We start from the raw sequence: 17,427 nt of genomic DNA on the forward strand, positions 1-17,427 counted from the left end.
TATTCCTGGCTGCCATTGTTCTCTGATCCTAGGATTGAGAGAAAATTTGGAGTCTTTAACTGTGAAATGTAGGGAACACATATGCAAGAGTCTTCAGTAGATCTATCCCTCATTTCAGCAAATAGGCACAGCAGCAGGGCAATCCAAGAGACAAATTGGAAGCACATTATCTTCCTAATACATGCTAGCAAGATCAAGACTTCCAGTCCTTAGGGAAGACACAGTTCAGTAAAATCAAACATATTTAGCAACCTTTTCTAAATTTGTTGCATTCATTGGTGCATACAGAATTGGTAATTGTACATGTAAGTAGCTATTTTGTTCTATGAACATCTGTTTGCAGATCCAATGTGCCGATTAATGGAAAGGGAGATATTGGAGAAATGATAACATCTGTCTTTAGAAGATTTACCTTTTTATACTTAACACACATGCCCTAAAAGCCTCCTGTTTTTAAAAAATGAGAAAAAATATAATCATGTGTATTCATAAGCAGCTACTATATTCTCATCCTTCAGGAAACTGCCTATGAATAATATAAAAATATGAGACATGATCCCTGACATTGGCAGGTTTATAATATATTTAGAATGATAAAACTAAATAGCTAAATCAAAAAATGAACAACTCAAAACACAGTCATTTGCAAAGGACTCTGAGAACAATAGGAAATTTTGAGTTAGGACAGCTGGGTTGAAACACCTGATGGAAGTGACAGAATGAACTTGAGCTAACCAACCTCTCTGAATACAGTTTCCTATTTGATACAAAGAAGATGCTGTTACTATTATTTAACTTATTGGACTGTATTTTGTAATACCCATTGAGCATCCATGTGCAGGCAATAAGACAGTGAATTTGTTTGACCCACTCTTAAGACTTTCAGATAACACAGGTAATTGCATCAACAGGGACCTATTATATTCTCTGACCAAATAAGAAGTATTGCTATTATGAAGATGAGTAATCCAGGAAGAGTCACAGGTGATTGTTGACCCATGCCACCCTTAATCTCCAAAGGGCAGATGTCTTTGTTCATCTTCTTAACTGCAAAATCAAGAAAAGCCTGAAAACTACAGATAATCAATAAATATTCTTAAAGAGCAAATTAAAATGTGACCAGAAGTTCAATATAGTTTCCCAGTTACTGATATGGTTTGGTTGTGTCCCCACCCAAATCTCATCTTGAATTCTCACGTGTTGTGGGAGAGACCCAGTGGGAAGTAATTCAATCATAGGGACAAGTCTTTCCTGTGCTATTGTCATGATAGTGAATAAGTCTCATGAGATCTGATGGTTTTATAAAGATGAGTTCCCCTGCACAAGTTCTCTCTCTCTTTGCCTGCTGCCCTCCATATAAGATGCTACTTGTTTCTCCTTGCCTTCCACTATCATTGTGAAGTCTCTCCAGCCACATGGAACTGTAAGTCCATTAAAACTTTTTTTTTTTTAATCTTCCTAGTCTTAGATATATCTTTATCAGCAGTATGAAAGCAGACAAATACAGTAAATTGGTACCAGTAGAGTGGGGAGCTGCTGTACATACCTGAAAATGTGGAAGAGACTTTGGAACTGGGTAACAGGCAGGGATTGGAACAGTTTAGAGGGATTAGAAGGAAACAAACAAAAAAAAATGTGAGAAAGTTTAGAGCTTCCTAGAGACTTGTTGAATGGCTTTGCCCAAAATGCTGATAGTGATATAGACAATGAAATCCAGGTTGAGGTGGTCTCAGATGGAGATGAGGAACTTGTTGGGAACTGGAGTAAAGGTGACTCTTGTTATGTTTTAGCAAAGAGACTGGTGGCATTTTGCCCCTGCCCTAGAGATCTGTGGGACTTTGAACTTGAAAGAGATGACTTAGGGTAACTGGCCGAAGAAATTTCTAAGCAGCAAAGTATTCAAGAGGTGACTTGGGTGCTGTTAAAGGCATTTAGTTTTATAAGGGAAACAGAGCATAAAAGTTCAGAAAACTTGCAGCCTGACAATGCGATAGAAAATAAAATCCCATTTTCTGAGGAGAAATTCAAGCCAGCTGCAGACATTTGCATAAGTAACGAGGAACCAAATGTTAATCACCAAGACAATGAGGACAATGTCTCCAGGGCATATCAGAGACCTTTGCAGCAACCCTTCCCATCACAGGCCCAGAGACCTAGGAGGAAAAAATGGTTTCATGGGCCAGGTACAGGGTCCCTCTGCTGTATACAGTCTAGGGACTTGGTGCCCTGTGTCCTAGCCACTCCAGCCATGAATAAAAGGGACCAAGGTACAGCTCAGGCCATGACTTTAGAGGGTGCAAGCTTCAAGCCTTGGCAGCTTCCATGTGGTATTGAGCCTATGGGTGCACAGAAGTCAAGAATTGAGGTTTGGGAACCTCTGCCTAGGTATCAGAAGATGTATAGAAATGCCTGGATGTCCAGGCAGAATTTTGATGCAGAGGCAGGGCGCTCATGGAGAACTCTACTAAGACAGTGTGGAAGGGAAATGTGGGGTGGAAACCCCCACATAGAGTCCCCACTGGGGCACTGCCTAGTGGAGATATGAGAAGAGAGCCACCATCATCCAGACCCCAGATTGGTAGATCCAACCACAGCTTTCACCATGTGCCTGGAAAAGCCTCAGACACCAAGGCCTTGAAAGCAGCCCAGAGGGAGGCTGTACCCTGAAAAGCCACAGGGGTGGAACTGACCAAGACCATGGGAACCCATCTCTTGCATCAGCATGACCCAGATGTGAGACATGGAGTCAAAGTAGATGATTTGGAGCATTAAGATTTGACTGTCCTGCTGGATTTTGAACTTGCATGGGGCATGTAGCCCCTTTGTTTTGGCCAATTTGTCCCATTTGGAATGGCTGTATTTACCCAATGCCTGTACCCCCATTGTATCTAGGAAGTAACTAACTTGCTTTTGATTTTACAGGCTCATAGGCAGAAGGGACTTACCTTGTCTCAGATGAGACTTTGGACTGTGGACTTTTAAGTTAATGATAAAGTGAGTTAAGAATTTGGGCGACTGCTGAAAAAGCATGATTAGTTTTGAAATGTGAGAACATGAGATTTGGGAGGGGCCAGGGGCAGAATAATATAGTTTGGCTGTGTCCCCACCCAAATCTCATCTTGATTTTCTATGTGTTGTGGGAGGGACCCAGTAGGAGGTAATTGAATCATGGGGGCAAGTCTTTCCCATGCTGTTCTCATGACAGTGAATAAGTCTCACAAGATCTGATGGTTTTATAAAGAGGAATTCCTCTGCGCAAGTTCTCTCTCTCTTTGCCTGCTGCCATCCATGTAAGATGTGATTTGCTCCTCCTTGCCATCTGGCATGATTGTGAGGCCTCCCTAGCCACTTGAAACTGTAAATCCATTAAACTTCTTGCTTTGGTAAATTGCCCAGTCTTGGGTATCTCGTTATCAGCAGGACAAAAACATACTAATACAGTTACTATCTCAGTCAGATTATTAAACAATGCATCATGAATCGTAGTGCAACTCTATATTGTGAAAGTCATATAATTGTAGTATGTTTCTTTACATTTTATCAAATGATTTTATACAAACTGAAAATAAAAGGGACAGTCTGTTTGTTTGGGGGCAGCAAGAAAAGTGATAAGAGCTATAACTAAGGAGGAAGGAAACTATCAAGGGATAGAGTAGATGAAAACAAGAGAGAGGGAAGTATCTAACAATATTGTTCAATGCGGGGTTGAGTGGTACAGACTGAAAACTTTTTAAGAGTTTCTTGATGAAAAAGGCATCCTACAAAAGGTAAAATGAAATGTTGAACTTTAAGACAATATTGGTAGAATCTCCAAAGTGAGGAAAGTGTTTGCAGAAGAAATGAAAAAAAGCCTGAGTGAAATACAAAAAGATAAGTCTACTAATTTGTAATAAGTAGACTATAAAAGAGCAAAGTCAAATTCCTTTATCTTGTTTCCTAGGCTCCTACCATTGTTCATTAATGTTGTTCAGCAGATGCTCCAACATCTCAAGCAATCCTTCAGTTAGGGGTTTCTAAGCCATAATACCTGCCTTACAGAAAGGACTGAATTGAAGATAGAATCAATATTGCAGGAAATAAGAGAATAATGTGTGTTCTAGAGCACTAGAAATAGTATTAGCCAAGTATTAAAAAGTAAAAAGTTGTTTAGAAGATGCTATGCTTTGTTAGTGATGCTAAGAAAAAAATAGAACACTATTGACAATCACATTAAAGAAACAAAATGGTAAGTATAAGATTTAAGGAAGGGATAACTACAATGGGTTAACAATATCCTTGAAAAAAAAAAGCGGGGGAATTGGTAAAGGTATACAGGTAGGAAGGGAAGTCAATGCAAACAAAGACAACTTATTCATGATTAGACCAATGAGAAAAGAAAGGAAGGTAGTAATGAAATGATATACTTTAAATAAAGTAAACACACGTGATACTTTCAAAATAGCAGAAAGATTAAAGATGATGCCATGATATGGATTCTCAATAACATATGTACATTAAATATAAAGTTCAGAGGGAAAAAAAACAGTACTTTTCTTATTTTAGAGACATGTTTTAAAACTTGTTTTTTTACTTTGCCATGTTGTGTGACCTCAGAATATTTGTCCACTTGTTAAATAATCTTAAATAATCTTACAAAAAAGTGATCTTTTTTTTTAAATATTCTCCCTTGAGCATTGTGATAAAGGGGAGGTAAATACCAATTATTGGCTTCATTTGTACACTTAAATTTTAAATATCTGAGTTCACTAAAAGAGATTGGCCATTCTCTCATTTCAAAATCACAAGTTTAGTTTTTTACTAGTGTTGTCAGATTTAGCAAATAAAATTTAAGGGTATCCAGTTAAATTTGAGTTTCAAATAAACAGCAAAGCAAATTGTTATAAGTATGTCCCAGTTTTTTTCAAAAACTTGTCATCTTTTTAATCTGGCAACCAATTTTCAATGAATAATGTTTTCAGCTCAAGAGCAGCAGACAAAATTATTAAACATCTCTTACGTTTGTGTTTTTCATAACCAAGAGATGGACATATGGGACACTGAGTCTAGCTGTGATGTTCTCGTCCCTGAAGTTATGACAATGAATAATAGTAGATTCATTCAGGTAAAAAATACTCGAGAGCTCTGGACTTGAACAAAGATTACATGATTAAACTACTCATATTTTTTTTGACTGTAGGAGGACCTAACTAATGCATGTACTAACCCAGTATTTTCAAGTTTTCAAAGAATACAATAAATCTATAATAATATTTCTAATATTTCAAACTTTAAATAAGTCATTTTAAATAAAATAAATAAATTAGTCTCCTAACCTTTCAGAAAAATTAAATGAGAAATAAAAAATATCCCTCTGGGCAGCATAATTAAATTTTCTTCAGTTCTGAATTGCTACTTTTAAAAATTAAACACAATATGTTAGAAAATAAATAACTCTATAAATTAACCAAATACTTTAATCTAAAACATTAACTCACATCAAATGTTGACCCCAGATTGAGAAAATGCATAATATATTTTACTAAATTTAAGGATTATAAAATTATTTTGTCCACTGTCATTTCACAAGTGAGATAACTAGAGAGCACAAATATTTAAAACTGTTGAGATTCCCTGAGCTTCCTCTAAAGTATCACAACCATGTGGAAGTTCAAAAGGCCACTCTCTTCCCTCTTACCCACTCCAATCCAGGGCCTTCAATAGCCCACATGAACTTCTATGTAGATTGGAAAAACATCCCCGTTTCTTAAATGGATTGAATAAGAAGAATATCTGCCACATCTATCAACTCAGTTGTTCAGGAGATGACAGGGAAGCTTCTGTAAGGAGAATATTCCCATCTCCTTTCTGGCCCATACTTGTTCTGAGCAAAAAATTAAGCCAGAAGAGCACAGGCAAACTTTCAGTTCCCATTTGTCCTTTGAGAAGATGTTTTTATGCCATGCACAAAATGCACCGCTATCCAAGGTGGCTGTGTACTCATTGTTGGTTCCTTTGTTAGATTCTCAATTTCATACTGTTTTCCCAAGATTTTGTATGACCAACCTATTGGTTTGCTTGTTTTTATGTCCATGGTAGATTTGTCCTCAGTGGAATGTCAGGAATTCTTTTCTAACCACCATAGTGGTTTTAGAATTCAGAACCACAATAGTGGTTCTTCCCCTCTATTCCTACTGAATGCCCCTCCCTCATCATCTACTGATTATACCCTAATTATACACAGTCACGTGCTGGCCCTATTGATGTTACAGTGCCTCATTTCTATTCCTAAAAAACAAAATGAAACTGTAAGATATGCAGCACAACAGGTCTGCTTCCCTTTAATGATACTAATAGTTATCAAGGAATTTCTCTGACATAAATCTGTGCTTGCCTATGTTTTATTTCACTTAATCAAATTATTACAGCATCATATTAATACATGGACATGACTTCCATGATTAATTATCTGTTAATCACATAATTAATGTTGAATATGCTATATTAAAAAAACTGTTAGTTCATATGAAATAGCTTCCAAATTATAACACATTATTTTAATTTAAAAGTTTGTTATTTTTAGAACATTCTATAGCTTTCTGGAGGTGTCAGTTTCATCTAATACAAAATTAAACACATTTTCTCTCCTTCTGGGCATCCAGCTATATTATATTTCTTACTTTTCCTTGCAATTAGTTGTGGTAATGTGACAGTTTTAGCCATAAGATTTGAGGGAAAAGATGGAAGCCATTTCTAGGCCTGGCCCATAACACACTCCCAATCCAGAAAACTTGGTATTCTTTTCCCTTTTGTTAGATTGACACAGACTAGCACCGTGATCATGGAGACCACTTAACAATTACAGACCCATGTGTTAGAGGATCCTAACTCCCCAAATCACAAATTGGAGAATAGCTATCTACCTATTAGGAAAACCTCTTTTAGATTTCATTTGAACATGAAATAAGCATTAATTATGTTTAGGCTTTTATCATTTCTGGATTTGCCTGTTATAGGAACTAACATTAGTTTAACGAAAACATGGTCTTCATCATAAAATTAGACCATAAGACAGAACTCTTAAGCAGTGATGGGCATAGGATTATGTTATACCTCAAAAATTGTTATATTTAATCCTCATTTTATGGGGAACATTTTGTGGGGAACACAGCATTAAAATAGAGAGTAACAATTTTTTTTTTTACTAGGGTAATGCCAGACTTTACCGATTCCATTTTAGGCAGAAATGCTATGCAACACAAATCTGGAATTTGGGAACTGGTTTAAACCTCAAGCTGGCCAAAAAGTTATCACTGAGAAAATATGTTCAAATGTTTTATGAATCTTTGAAAGATTAACTTTTCATATACTCTAGGATTCAGATTCTGGTTGACCCCTCGTGTGAGAAGTATATCCTTTGTCTCAAATGCATCTATCTCAATTTTATAGGCCTTTATATCTCAGTGTGCTACACATGTGCCCTTTGACTGATGACACATAATAGAACCTGGAGTTCACTTTGAAATACATAGACATTTTCTGTTTTGAGGACAAAGAGGTGATTGTATTCAGAAAATAGTTGCCAACAAGACTATTAAATTCAGAAGAGTTAGAAAACTTAAGTGCTTAAAGATGGATATAGACATAGATGATATAGATATATCTCCAATGAATAATTCAAAATAACCTTACTCATAACTTACAAGGCTGAAGGCATGAATAAAAACACTACAGCATATAATTCATTTCCACAGTTAGGCTTTTCCCCAAAAAATAGCTTTTAAAAGATTGGACAATATTTCTAACTTCATCTAATAAATTATGGGTGATGTTTTAATCTAAAATTTTCAACAATATAAGAACAGTATTCTTAAGACTGAATATTTATAAATTATTGTATGCTCGTGCCCAAGTTAAGCATAAGGACGATGCTGGAAACTTTAGGAAGACAGACTGACATTTTCCACTATCGAAAATCAGGAATTACATCTGCCATTATCTGTCATTTCTGGACACTGAGTCAATGTTAAATTCTTTTTCTTAATTTTTAAGAAAAATAAATGGAGAGGACAAAAGACTGCTTTGGAGAGAAACAGCTTGAGCTCATATATTTGGCTAATGATAACTTACAATCCCACTGTATTTCACTGTGAAACAAAAGATCTGGCACTTTTACAGCATACTGACCATACAGCAAGTATCCATGGACTAAGTGAATGGATTAGTTCCCAATGACAAAAATAAAATAAGGCTTTACAATTATTCAAATTGTTCATGAAAAACCACATAAATCCTAAAAAGGAGAATACTCATATTTTTAAACTTTTAAGCAAAACCAGAAAAACTTGCTAGAATTACTGTTGATTCCCCAAAGAAAAGGCAATATATACACATATAATACATAACAGTGAAAATTTAAAAATAATTTCAATTTTTAAAATATATTTCTGGGGTTATATTCTCACTACTTTTTTATATGTAGTACTTTGGTACACTTCCTATTATCAGGTGCCAGATACTACATAAGTAGTTTGTAATCATTACCTTATTTAATGGTTGCAACAATTCTATGAGGTAACACATTGTTTTCCTCATTTTTACAAATGAGGACTATTTATTTTACCTTTCTAAACAAACATTGTGCTTATTAGTGCTGGAAAGCATGCTAAATATTTTAGAAGTATTAACTTGCTTAACCATCATAATAACCCTCTGAGGTAAGGACCATGATTATCTACAATTTTCAGATGAGGAAACTGAGGGGCAGAAAGATGAACTACTTTGCACAAGGTCTTACTTGGTGGAACAGGAATTGAAACTGGAACATTCTGGCACCAGACAAACACTTAGAGTGGTAAAGTTAATTGTCTGAGAAAACACAGCTCTTAATTGATGAGTAAGATTTACACTAAGGTCTATCTGCAGCATCACCATCAGACTCAAGGAAAAGGGTTCCCTGCCCTGGCCCTGTTTTTAGAGGATCTCTCTCTAGTCCTCCTCTCACCAAGCTTCTTTCTATGCACCTGAACCTCATGCCTTCCTTTTGGAACCATACTGCTAGCAACTAGCCCCCAGAATTGCCCCTGCTTCGAGGTTTACTGATGCCTCCAAAGAACTGACTGCACCATCAGATATGACCCCCAGGTATGACAGAGCTTGGACATATATGCTAAGGGCTTCCATACATGTGTATATAAAAAACTCTGATGGTTCAAGACACATCCAGAGTTGGGGAGGAATGGAGGTGGGTCATAGTCCAGAGGCCAGCAGCCACATCTCTTCATGCTTCCATGTTTCAGTGCAGAACTCCAAAGAGTTTGAGCATTGTAAATGTAAATATGAATATCCAGGTATTGTGAAGAATATTTATCAAGTGAAAAGATAAGATGTAATTTATTAGTTTCTTTCCTTTTTTTTCTTTTTTTTTTTTTTTTTTTTTTTTTTGAGACTGAGTCTTGCTCTGTCACCCAGGCTGGAGTACAGTGGCACAATCTTGGCTCACTGCAACCTCCACGTCCTGGGTTCAAGTGATTCTCCTGCCTCAGCCTCCCGAGCAGTTGGGACTACAGGCACATGCCACTACACCTGGCTAACTTTTGTATTTTTACTAGAGATGGGGTTTCACCATATTGGCCAGGCTGGTCTTGAACTCCTGACCTCGTGATCCACCCACCTCAGCCTCCCAAAGTGCTGGGATGATAGGGGTGAGCCACTGTGCATAGCTTCTTTTTTTTTTTCTTTTTTTTTTCTTTTTTTTTTTTTTTTAACAGAGTCTTGCTCTGTTGCTCAGGTTAGAGTGCAATGGTGTGATCTCAGTTCACTGCAACTGTCACTTCCTGGGTTCAAGCGATTCTCGTGACTCAGCCTCTCAAGTAGCTGGGGTTACAGGTGTGCACCACCATGCCCAGCTAATTTTTTTTGTGGGGGTGGATTTTTAGTAGAGATGGAGTTTCACCATATTGGCCAGGCCAGTCTCAAACTCATAGCCTCAAGTGATCCATCTGCCTTGGCCTCCCATAGTGCTGGGATTACAGGCTTGAGCCACCATGCCTCGCCTGTATTTTATTAGTTTCTTAATTTGCAACACTTCCTCATTTAGATATACGGCATGTGACCTCAATTTGAACTTTGGCTACGTGCTACAATTGTTGGGATCGGATTCATCTATTCTAGAAAACACTCATTACTAATCCTATGCTATTTGGCATCTTTATATGTGGATATAAAATGTGAAGACAAAAATGGTTGAGCAAAGGCTTCTAGCATTTCCATGGAAAGATGAAAATTTTCTTCCCTGAAATGTATCCTATCTGTCTTTTATTGAACTTTATAATTTAGACGTACAGAAGAGTCAATAATGAGGTGCAGAGAAATTTTTAAAATGGTGATCCAAGAACAGCAATAGCAGGACTGGGACTAGGGTAAAGCCTGAGGGACAACTAAGGTCTCGAGTTTGATGAGACACTTCCTCAAATGTTGTTCCCTTGGCATCTCACCCTCAACCTGGCCCTGAAAATTGGCCCTGGACTCCACCTTAGGGATTTCTAGATTTATTGCCCCTTGGCTGGTACCTTAGTCCATTTGTGCTGCTATAACAAAATACCTGAGACTGAGTAATTTATAAAGAACAAAATTTATTTCTCACAGTTATGGAGGCTAAGAAGTCAAAAACCAATCATCTGCAGGCCCAGTGTCTGGAGAAGACTCAGTCTCGTCTTTCAGGATGACACCTTGTTGTTTCATCCTCACGTGGCAGAAGGCAGAAAGGCAAAAGGGTCTAGCTAATTCCCTTCAGCTTCCTTACAAGGTTGCTAATATCATTCATGAGGGTTCCATCTTCATGACTTAAAGACCTCCTAAAGGTCTCACCTTTTAACACCATCACATTGGGTCTTAAGTTCCTATATATGAATATTGGGGGAAGACATACATTCAAGCCATAGCGGAAGCTACCACCCCTTTTCTAAACATTTATTTCGACTGAGAAAATAGAGTAACTTGAAGTTTCCACACTGCTTCACAAAGTATTTGCAAAGTCTGGCAACTCAAATACCCTTCTTACAAATTTCTGTGACACTGTTTTTGTGGATGGCACCAGAACTTTTGATAAATATTCCACCATGTTAGCAATCCATCTTCTTTAAAAATTTTAGCAACAGTAAAGAAACAGTATATCATTTGAAGTGAAAAATGCTTCCAATTTGCAATAACATATAACTTCAGAAGAAATCAATGTTATATTAGCTAAGAGTTTAGCAAGAATATATGAAAAATAGCAGTCAACCACACTAAGACTAGCCATAAAGAAAAAAGAAGAAAAGACAATTACACAAGGTCAACCTTGCTTCTTAGAGATAGAATTTCCAGGAAAAAAAAATATCTTTTTATTATGTTATTATATATCCATTTTGAAAAATGGGCTTTGAAAACCTAGTCACATATGAGTAAAAAATGATGCTTATAGTGAACCCACTAGATTAAAGCCATACACTTTGTGAAAGGAAAAAAGCTATTATTGAAAAAGTTCCTGAACTTTTTGTATTCCATTAAAAAGTTTTCTATCTGACCATTTTTAATAACTTTTCTATTGGAAGATTTTTATGTTATGAAGGTAAAATGGAAGTGTGGTCATATCTAGTCCTTTAAAAATGTTCCAAATTATATAGGAAGAGCTCAAACAAGAAACCTAAATCGGATTTCAGCTTTTTCTCTCCTTGTAGTCTTTTTTCTGGACACTCTGCTATTACATGGTCCACTTCACCTGTCTAGTTAGAGACGGTTGCACTGATATTGAATGACACCTGTCTTCCTAAGTCTTGGTCTTTGCAATAAGGACTCATCACTCATCTTTTAGCAGTGGGTCACATAATATTTATTTTATGATGCATCCTTTAGAAACAACTCTTTTAAAAAAATTCTGATCATGAACATAAACAACAGTTGATATTGAGGGGACAAAAAGAAAGGAAGGAAGAAAGGAAAGAAGGTAGGAAGGAGGGAAGAAAAGAAGGAAGGAGAATAGGAAGGAAAGAAGGAAGGGAGGGAAAGAGAGAGAGAGGAAGGATGAGAAGATAATCAACAAAGTTGCCTCTTCCTCAACATCAAAATATGTATATAAGGATAATGCAATCACTCATTCTGATATCTTATCTATATAATCCCCAGAATCTGCATCTTTACATAAGTTAGAGTTTACATATCTTTTTTTTTTTTTTTTTTTTTTTTTGAGATGGAGTCTCATTTTGTCACCCAAGCTGGAGTGCAGTGGCATGATCTCAGATCACTGCAACCTCTGCCTCCTGGGTTCAAGCGATTCTCCTGCCTCAGCCTCCTGAGTAGCTGGGATTACAGGTGTGCGCCACCATGCCCAGCTAATTTTTGTATTTTTTAGTAGAGACAGGGTTTCAACATGTTGGTCAGGCTGGTGTTGAACTCCTGACCTTATGATCTTCCCGCCTCGGCCTCCCAAAGTGCTGGGATTACAGGAGTGAGCTACCGCACCCAGCTGATTTTATATATCTTTTAGTAAACAATGATCAAGGCCAAAGAAAATGATGTGTGGTATAAGGAGAAAATTACATTGTGACACCCAAAGAAACATATGGAAATCAAAACAAGTTTAGTACATTTTCTCCAAAATCCTTCTTATTTCTATTGTATTATGACCTACTATTCAAAAAATGAAAAAATTCTATAAAGTTGTTGCTTTTTTAGATATAATTCTAAAGAGTTTGACTAACTGTATTTTCTTACCAAATGAACCAATTTGGGAACTAGTTAGTATTGTTGATTACTTCTTCAAAGAGTTAGTGGATATATGCTAATTGAGGAAACATTGGGAAAGTCTGTGTTCCAGTGTGAAATTTGACAGGTTAGGATGACGTAAGCTCTTTTGAATGGCTATAGTTAAAATGCATTGGGGAAGTCTTGGGGAGAAAAAAAGTTGAAAAATGTCACGTATTTTGTTTTTCTTTCATTTTCCTTTGTCAAAGTATCATATAAGCAAAGTTTTGAGCATATAGAGGAATTTTCTGATTCAGACTCTTAAGCGGGAAATGAAATAATAAATTCATATGTGCTTTAAAAAGATATTTAGTAGCTAAACAATTTATTTTTGGAAATAAGTGTGTCCAGAAACACAATTAAAGACATTTTGAATTTTCCTCCTTAACTGTGGCCAATTGACTTTTCTTTGGAATCAAGTTAATTCATAGTGATGATGGTACACATGTACAGTGAATTTCAGTAGTTTTATGTTGCCTTCACATCTATTTTGAATACAGGTTTCACTTTCTCATATCACAAGCAGAGCTTAGTCATCCTTGACACAGTTTCAAGTGCCCTGCCTCACCCCAGGTCCTCAATGTGGCTGATCAGATATCTGCCTTATACATTCAACTCCTGGTGACCACCTTCCTCTGAAAAATTTAGATATAACTTACTTGACTTGCTTCACTGACCCCCACACTTGGCATGGACTGTGCAGATATGCTGTAGTGACAACCTCTCAAGTGTGACTCCGTGGAACACATGGTGTATTAGTCTGTTTTCACATTGCTAGAAAAAACTACCTGAGACTGGGTAATTTATAAAGAAAATAGGTTTAATTGACTCACAGATCCACATGGCTGGGAAGGCCTTAGGAAACTTCCAATCATGGCAGAAGGCAAAGGAGAAGGAGAAGCAAGCACCTTCCTCACAAGGCGGCAGGAGAGAAAGAGAGAGCAAGGGCGAGTGGGAAACCACCATACACTTTAAAACTATCAGATCTCATGAGAACTCACTATCACGAGAAGAGCATGAGGAAAACTGCTACACTGTCCAAAACAATTTACATATTCAATGTAATCCATATCAAAATATCAATGAAATTCTTCACGGATATTTTTTTAAAATTTTAAAATTTAGGTAGAATCACCAAGGACGCCAAATAGCCAAAGCAATCCTGAGCAGAAAGAATAAAGCTGAAGGTATCATACTACCTGACTTCTAAGTATACTACAAATCTGTAGTAACCAAATCATTATGGTCTTAGCATAAAAACTGATACATAAACCAATGGAACAGAATATAGAACCCAGATAAAAATCTACACATTAACACTTAACTCATTTTTTGACAAAGGTGCCAAGAACCTGCAATGGGGAAAGACAGTCAGATAGTCTGTTTAGTAAATGGTGCTGGAAAAACTGGATGACCATATGTAGAAGAATGAAACTAGATCCTTATTTCTTACCATATACAAATATCAAAATCAAAATGACTTAAAGATTTAAATGTAAGACCTGAAACTACGAAACCAATATAAGGACACTGGGGACATGTTACAGGACATTGCTCTGGGCAGAGATGTTTTGCATAGGCAGCAAAAAAAAAATGGACAAATGGAATCATATGAAATGAAAAAGCTTCTGCACAGCAAAGGAAATAATCAACAAACTGAAGAGATAACCCACAAAATGGAAAAATGTTTGCAAACTGTTCATCTGACAATCAAAATATAAAAGAAGCACAAACAACTCAGTGGCAAAAAAATTTAAATAATTTGATTAAAAAGCAGGCAAATGATCTGGATAGACATTTCTCAAAAGAAGACATAAAATGGACAACAGTTATATGAAAAAATGCTCAACATTACTAATCATCAGAGAAATGCAAATAAAAACCACAAGGAGATATCATCTCACCCCATTTAAAATGGCTTTTATCCAAAAGATGGAATAATGAATGCGGTGAGAATTTAGAGAAAGTGGAATCCTAGTACATTTTGGGAATGTAAATTAGTACAGCTGCTGTGAGAAACTATATGGAAGTTCCTCAGAAAACTAAAAATAGAACTACTCTATAATCCAGCAATTCTACTACTAGATAGATAGATAGATAGATATATAGATAAATGTGTATATATAGACATAGATGTATATATACATATATACACATATACTAGATATACACATATACTATATATATGCAATACTATATATAGTATATATAAATACATATAGAGTATACATATATAAAAGAAATCAACATATCAAATAAATATCTGCATCCCCAAGTTTATTGCAGCACTACTCACAATAGCCAGAATATGGAATTAACCTAAGTACTCAACATGAATGAAGGGGTAAAGAAAATGTGGTATATAAACACAATGATATATTTTTCAAGGTTGAAATGAACAAAATCATGTTATTTGCAGCAACATGGATAGAACTGGTGGACATTATGTTAAGTGAGGTAAGCCAGGCACAAAAAGATAAATATAGCATGTTCTCACTCATATGTGGGACCTAAAAAAGCCATTCTTATAAAGATGAAGACCAGATTGGTAGTTACCAGGGACTGGCAAGGGAGGTGGTGAATAAAGAGTGGTTGATTCACTGGTATAAATACACAGTTTGGTAGAAGAAATAAGACCTACTGTTTGAGATATCAGTAGGTTGAATATAGTTTATAATAATCTATTTTATATTTCAAAATAGCTGGAAGGGAATCATCCAATGTTTCTAACAGAAAGAAAAGACAAACATTAATGCTGAGAGATATTCCAACTATAGTGATTGGACCTTTGCAATTTATACAAACGCATTAAATTATCACATGTATCTCCAACATATATACATCCATTTTTATTCATTTAAATTGTTTTAAAAATATGAATTTAAATACTAATATATTAATGAACTACTGGTGAATTAAAAAACAACCTTGGATTGAGCTTGACACAAAGATCACGGAACTAGAAAGAAGGTTTTGTTAACACTGTTTTTTCATTTCAATCCCTGACACTCACTGGCATCTTCAACTCCAGTTCCCCGATTCTTGTATCAAAATATGGGTGCTATAATGTTTCTTAATATTCCAAATCACTAAATTTACTACTAATAATAATAGCTAACACTTACATAAAGCTTACTATGTGCCAGGTACTACTCAAACATTTTAAATAATTTAAATATGGTACGAGCTCTATGAGATAAACAATACTCTTCATTTTAAAAAGTAAGCTCTTTGTTCTTTTCTCCAGTTATCACTATCCCCATATTTATTTCAGTTATGTATTCATTCAACAAATGCTTGTTGATCCCTGCTCAGTAGAGGGCACTGTACTGGGCACTGAGAGAACAATAGAAAATACACATTCTCTTTCTTCACAGACAGTATGATGATCTAGTAGGGGAGAAAGGCAAATAAACCAACAGCCACAGGAGTAGTTAGAATAGATGTGTGCAAAGAATGCCTTAGAACCACAAAGGGGGCATCTGAACCAGACCAGGAAGATCTTGGAAGACTTTTGGTATAAAGAACACCTCAGCTGTATTGAGAAAGATCAAGTAATAGTTAGAGAAATAAGTTTGTGTGAGCAACAGTAGATGTGTGTGACTGTGTGTATGTGTGTGTGTGCATGTGCTCATGTGAACTCACAGGCATGCACATGTGCATATGCAGCAGAATAGCATTCCAGCCAGGGAAAGTAAGATGTGTAGCAACAATTTTGATTATTTATAAGCAAGATTTTGACTGGTAAAAAAATACAATTTTGATGAGATGGAACTTTTAATCAAAAAACTGCTGGGAGTGGGTGGTTACTTAACTAGCAGAAGAGCCTAGCTTACTGCTCAGCAGCCATATATGAAAGATGTTATTGTTTGTCCATGCTTATCTAGTTCATCATAAATCTTATTGTGAGATAAAAAACACACTTTATGGGTTTATGAAATGTATAATTCTGAGATGAGTACCTAGCTAGCTGACTGTAAAACACAGAGCACTTAAGAGAGACTTAGGAAATCTCAGGGCCATGTAAACAGAAAATGAAGTCATTCTCCGATAGTAAACAGCTATTTGCACATGGGAAGGAACTTAAGCCTCCTTATCAATACGGTTGATAAAGATTGTTTCTCTTCCTAAAGGGAATCTTAAGCAAGTACACAGAAGGGCATAGGATTAAAATAACAAGGGACATGGAGAAGATGATAAAAACATCTGGAAAACTGATAGAGAAATCATTTCCTTAACCAGTTTTGTGAATGGATTTCATCAGTTTCTCAGGAAAGAAGAGTGATTGAAAATTAAAGTCATTAACCTATTTTGTGTAATAGTTTTGTATGTATGAATATTTCTAAGTTAACCCTCTTGTAACTAGCATAATGTCTTCATTCTATATTGTGAGTTGAGCCAATCACTAGTAAAGCCTGAATTGAAAAAAACTGCTGTATTTACTTGGATCATATAGAATTCTTCTAAATTCTGCTGCTAAACCTCTAATGCCACAGCAGACAGATTTGGTAAGGAGAACTTTAAAATGAGTGCTGCCTACTGTCTTTCCAGATTTTCTGTATGTACCTGGCTCGTATTTCATAAGCATAAAATGTAAAATAATATGTACAGTTGAATTAATTAGCAATAGCATAATTTTATCCCGCCCAATTCCAAATGAGCTTGATG

Source organism: Macaca thibetana, chromosome 14 (genome assembly GCF_024542745.1).
Source record: "Macaca thibetana thibetana isolate TM-01 chromosome 14, ASM2454274v1, whole genome shotgun sequence".
NCBI classification, from domain to species: Eukaryota; Metazoa; Chordata; class Mammalia; order Primates; family Cercopithecidae; genus Macaca; species Macaca thibetana.